The sequence below is a fragment of the Aquarana catesbeiana genome, linkage group LG08 (assembly GCF_042186555.1).
Source record: "Aquarana catesbeiana isolate 2022-GZ linkage group LG08, ASM4218655v1, whole genome shotgun sequence".
NCBI lineage: Eukaryota > Metazoa > Chordata > Amphibia > Anura > Ranidae > Aquarana > Aquarana catesbeiana.
The window spans coordinates 1967320-1974160 of record NC_133331.1 but is presented as its reverse complement, the minus strand read 5'-3'; positions in this window follow the sequence as shown (position 1 = coordinate 1974160).

The window sequence follows — 6841 nt, the reverse complement described above, 5'->3', positions numbered from 1 at the left end:
TCCATGTATAGTATAGTATAGTCTGTCCATGTACAGTATAGTATAGTACAGTATAGTATGTCCATGTACAGTATAGTATAGTATAGTACAGTATAGTATAGTATAGTACAGTATAGTATAGTATAGTATAGTATAGTATAGTATAGTACAGTATAGTACAGTATAGTATAGTATAGTATAGTACAGTATAGTACAGTATAGTATAGTATAGTACAGTATAGTACAGTATAGTATAGTATAGTACAGTATAGTATAGTATAGTATAGTCTGTCCATGTACAGTATAGTATAGTATAGTATGTCCATGTACAGTATAGTATAGTATAGTATAGTATAGTATAGTATAGTATAGTGCAGTATAGTATAGTATAGTCTGTCCATGTACAGTATAGTATAGTATAGTGCAGTATAGTATAGTATAGTATAGTATAGTACAGTATAGTACAGTATAGTATAGTATAGTATAGTACAGTATAGTACAGTATAGTATAGTATAGTACAGTATAGTACAGTATAGTATAGTATAGTATAGTATAGTCTGTCCATGTACAGTATAGTATAGTATAGTATGTCCATGTACAGTATAGTATAGTATAGTATAGTGCAGTATAGTATAGTATAGTATAGTATAGTACAGTATAGTACAGTATAGTATAGTATAGTATAGTACAGTATAGTACAGTATAGTATAGTATAGTACAGTATAGTACAGTATAGTATAGTATAGTATAGTCTGTCCATGTACAGTATAGTATAGTATAGTGCAGTATAGTACAGTATAGTATAGTATAGTCTGTCCATGTATAGTATAGTATAGTGCAGTATAGTATAGTATAGTCTGTCCATGTACAGTATAGGATGCACTCAATACTTGGTCGGGGCTCCTTTGGGATGAATTGTGGTATGGAGGAGATCACCCCGGGGCACTTCTGAGGAGTTATGGAAGGTCAGGTTGCTCTGATATCGGTCTTCATCTCATCAGCATTGTTGGGTCTCGTGTCTCTCATCTTCCTCCACAGACTCTCTATGGGATTTAGGTCAGGCGAGTTTGCTGGCCAATCAAGCCCAGTGATCTCATGATCATGTGACCAGGTATTGGTATTTTTGGCAGTGTGGGAGGAGCCAAGTCCTGCTGGAAAATGAAATCGGCATCTCCATAAATCTGGTCAGCAGAGAGAAGCATGCTATATATAAAGTCTCCTTGTAATTAGGTGATGATGGTGGGGGTAGGCGCTGCGATCGCTGTGGCTCGTCTCGCCATCTCGCCGTTCTCTCTCCTGTCAATCTCTCGGAGTTCACCTGTCAGGAGAACTGAACTGTGATTAATGATCCTCCTGTGCTGGGGACAGAACATTGATGGTAGTTTGGAGGAAGGAATGTGCGCCGGTTCAGGTGCTTTTATCTGACAACCTTCAGTGTTCCAGAATGGTGCAGCGGGCGCCTCGGGGGCACTAGCCGGATTCCGCTCCCCCTCCCCCCATCGCCTCGGAGGAGAAGGGCACTTCTCGGGGGCACTAGCCGGATTCCGCTCCCCCTCCCCCCATTGCCTCGGAGGAGAAGGGCACTTCTCGGGGGCACTAGCCGGATTCCGCTCCCCCTCCCCCCATCGCCTCGGAGGAGAAGGGCACTTCTCGGGGGCACTAGCCGGATTCCGCTCCCCCTCCCCCCATCGCCTCGGAGGAGAAGGGCACTTCTCGGGGGCACTAGCCGGATTCCGCTCCCCCTCCCCCCATCGCCTCGGAGGAGAAGGGCACTTCTCGGGGGCACTAGCCGGATTCCGCTCCCCCTCCCCCCATTGCCTCGGAGGAGAAGGGCACTTCTCGGGGGCACTAGCCGGATTCCGCTCCCCCTCCCCCCATCGCCTCGGAGGAGAAGGGCACTTCTCGGGGGCACTAGCCGGATTCCGCTCCCCCTCCCCCCATCGCCTCGGAGGAGAAGGGCACTTCTCGGGGGCACTAGCCGGATTCCGCTCCCCCTCCCCCCATTGCCTCGGAGGAGAAGGGCACTTCTCGGGGGCACTAGCCGGATTCCGCTCCCCCTCCCCCCATCGCCTCGGAGGAGAAGGGCACTTCTCGGGGGCACTAGCCGGATTCCGCTCCCCCTCCCCCCATCGCCTCGGAGGAGAAGGGCACTTCTCGGGGGCACTAGCCGGATTCCGCTCCCCCTCCCCCCATCGCCTCGGAGGAGAAGGGCACTTCTCGGGGGCACTAGCCGGATTCCGCTCCCCCTCCCCCCATTGCCTCGGAGGAGAAGGGCACTTCTCGGGGGCACTAGCCGGATTCCGCTCCCCCTCCCCCCATCGCCTCGGAGGAGAAGGGCACTTCTCGGGGGCACTAGCCGGATTCCGCTCCCCCTCCCCCCATCGCCTCGGAGGAGAAGGGCACTTCTCGGGGGCACTAGCCGGATTCCGCTCCCCCTCCCCCCATCGCCTCGGAGGAGAAGGGCACTTCTCGGGGGCACTAGCCGGATTCCGCTCCCCCTCCCCCCATCGCCTCGGAGGAGAAGGGCACTTCTCGGGGGCACTAGCCGGATTCCGCTCCCCCTCCCCCCATTGCCTCGGAGGAGAAGGGCACTTCTCGGGGGCACTAGCCGGATTCCGCTCCCCCTCCCCCCATCGCCTCGGAGGAGAAGGGCACTTCTCGGGGGCACTAGCCGGATTCCGCTCCCCCTCCCCCCATCGCCTCGGAGGAGAAGGGCACTTCTCGGGGGCACTAGCCGGATTCCGCTCCCCCTCCCCCCATCGCCTCGGAGGAGAAGGGCACTTCTGGGTTCACTAGCCAGAATTCCCCCCCCCATCCATCTTCTTTAAGTCAAATCCAACCAGTGAAAGTTATTTTGCTCAGTGAGATGTATTATAAACAATCGACATGTTTTTTGTTTATTTTTGTCATAGAATCCATTTTTAACTTTTGTTTTTTTCACCATTTTTTGCATCTCGGTGCTGCAGATCCCCTGCGGCCTCTTTCAGAGACTTCCTGTCTACATACATTGTCTCCAGAATCAGCTGCCTGTCATTGCTTTGATTGGTCACCTGTAATCTCCACCTGAAGCACATTTAACAGGGTGACAACACGGGAGAGCAACCGGGGGGCGGGGACAGAGCGTTGTCACCCTCTAACAGGAAGTACAGGAACAGGAACTCTTATGTCAGGATCGGGTATTATGGGAATTAAACTGCAGATTTGAAAACAACTTTTGAATTGACATCAATGATATCTGATACATTTTGTTGTATGTATATAATGACAACAAAGTATATTATCATCACTGACCCCCATCAGACGCCACTGACCCCATCAGATACCACTGACCCCATCAGACACCACTGACCCCCATCAGACACCACTGACCCCCATCAGACGCCACTGACCCCCATCAGACGCCACTGACCCCCATCAGACGCCACTGACCCCATCAGACGCCACTGACCCCCATCAGACACCACTGACCCCATCAGACACCACTGACCCCCATCAGATACCACTGACCCCCATCAGACACCACTGACCCCATCAGATACCACTGACCCCCATCAGACACCACTGACCCCCATCAGACACCACTGACCCCCATCAGACGCCACTGACCCCCATCAGATGCCACTGACCCTATCAGACACCACTGACCCCCATCAGACGCCACTGACCCCCATCAGATGCCACTGACCCTATCAGACACCACTGACCCCCATCAGACACCACTGACCCCCATCAGACACCACTGACCCCCATCAGACACCACTGACCCCCATCAGATGCCACTGACCCCATCAGACACCACTGACCCCCATCAGACACCACTGACCCGCATCAGACGCCACTGACCCCATCAGACGCCACTGACCCCCATCAGACACCACTGACCCGCATCAGACGCCACTGACCCCATCAGACGCCACTGACCCCCATCAGACACCACTGACCCGCATCAGACGCCACTGACCCCATCAGACGCCACTGACCCCCATCAGACACCACTGACCCCCATCAGACACCACTGACCCCCATCAGATGCCACTAACCCCATCAGACGCCACTGACCCCATCAGACGCCACTGACCCCCATCAGACACCACTGACCCCCATCAGACACCACTGACCCCCATCAGACGCCACTGACCCCCATCAGACACCACTGACCCCCATCAGATACCACTGACCCCCATCAGACACCACTGACCCCCATCAGACACCACTGACCCCCATCAGATACCACTGACCCCCATCAGATACCACTGACCCCATCAGATACCACTGACCCCCATCAGATACCACTGACCCCCATCAGATACCACTGACCCCCATCAGACACCACTGACCCCCATCAGACACCACTGACCCCCATAAGACACCACCGACCCCCATCAGACACCACTGACCCCCATCAGACACCACTGACCCCCATAAGACACCACTGACCCCCATCAGACACCACTGACCCCCATCAGATACCACTGACCCCCATCAGACACCACTGACCCCCATCAGACACCACTGACCCCCATCAGGCACCACTGACCCCATCAGATACCACTGACCCCCATCAGACACCACTGACCCCCATCAGACACCACTGACCCCCATCAGGCACCACTGACCCCATCAGATACCACTGACCCCCATCAGACACCACTGACCCCCATCAGACGCCACTGACCCCCATCAGACACCACTGACTCCCATCAGACACCACTGACCCCTATCACACACCACTGACCCCCATCAGATACCACTGACCCCCATCAGACACCACTGACCCCTATCACACACCACTGACCCCCATCAGATACCACTGACCCCCATCAGATACCACTGACCCCCATCAGACACCACTGACCCCCATCAGACACCACTGACCCCCATCAGATACCACTGACCTCAGACACCACTGACCCCATCAGACACCACTGACCCCCATCAGATACCACTGACCCCCATCAGATACCACTGACCCCCATCAGATACCACTGACCCCCATCAGACACCACTGATCCCATCAGACACCACTGACCCCCATCAGACACCACTGACCCCCATCAGATACCACTGACCCCCATCAGACACCACTGACCCCTATCACACACCACTGACCCCCATCAGATACCACTGACCCCCATCAGATACCACTGACCTCAGACACAACTGACCCCATCAGACACCACTGACCCCCATCAGATACCACTGACCCCCATCAGATACCACTGACCTCAGACACCACTGACCCCATCAGACACCACTGACCCCCATCAGATACCACTGACCCCCATCAGACACCACTGATCCCATCAGACACCACTGACCCCCATCAGACACCACTGATCCCATCAGACACCACTGACCCCCATCAGACACCACTGACCCCCATCAGATACCACTGACCCCCATCAGACACCACTGGCCCCCATCAGATACCACTGACCCCCATCAGACACCACTGGCCCCCATCAGATACCACTGACCCCCATCAGATACCACTGACCCCCATCAGATACCACTGACCCCCATCAGACACCACTGGCCCCCATCAGATACCACTGACCCCCATCAGATACCACTGACCCCCATCAGACACCACTGGCCCCCATCAGATACCACTGACCCCCATCAGACACCACTGACCCCCATCAGACACCACTGACCCCCATCAGATACCACTGACCTCAGACACCACTGACCCCATCAGACACCACTGACCCCCATCAGATACCACTGACCCCCATCAGATACCACTGACCCCCATCAGACACCACTGATCCCATCAGACACCACTGACCCCCATCAGACACCACTGACCCCCATCAGATACCACTGACCCCCATCAGACACCACTGACCCCCATCAGATACCACTGACCCCCATCAGACACCACTGACCCCCATCAGATACCACTGACCCCCATCAGACACCACTGGCCCCCATCAGATACCACTGACCCCCATCAGATACCACTGACCCCCATCAGACACCACTGACCCCCATCAGATACCACTGACCCCCATCAGACACCACTGACCCCCATCAGACACCACTGACCCCCATCAGACACCACTGACCCCCATCAGACACCACTGACCCCCATCAGATACCACTGACCCCCATCAGACACCACTGACCCCCATCAGACACCACTGACCCCCATCAGATACCACTGACCCCCATCAGGCACCATTGCCCCCATCAGACCCCACTGACCCCCATCAGACACCACTGATCCCCATCAGACACCACTGACCCCCATCAGACACCACTGACCCCCATCAGATACCACTGACCCCCATCAGATACCACTGACCCCCATCAGACACCACTGACCCCCATCAGACACCACTGACCCCCATCAGATACCACTGACCCCCATCAGACACCACTGACCCCCATCAGACCCCACTGACCCCCATCAGACACCACTGATCCCCATCAGACACCACTGACCCCCATCAGATACCACTGACCCCCATCAGATACCACTGATCCCATCAGACACCACTGACCCCCATCAGATACCACTGACCCCCATCAGACACCACTGACCCCCATCAGACACCACTGACCCCCATCAGACACCACTGACCCCCATCAGACGCCACTGACCCCCATCAGATGCCACTGACCCTATCAGACACCACTGATCCCATCAGATACCACTGACCCCCATCAGACACCACTGGCCCCCATCAGATACCACTGACCCCCATCAGACACCACTGACCCCCATCAGACACCACTGACCCCCATCAGACACCACTGACCCCCATCAGATGCCACTGACCCCATCAGACACCACTGACCCCCATCAGACACCACTGACCCGCATCAGACGCCACTGACCCCATCAGACGCCAC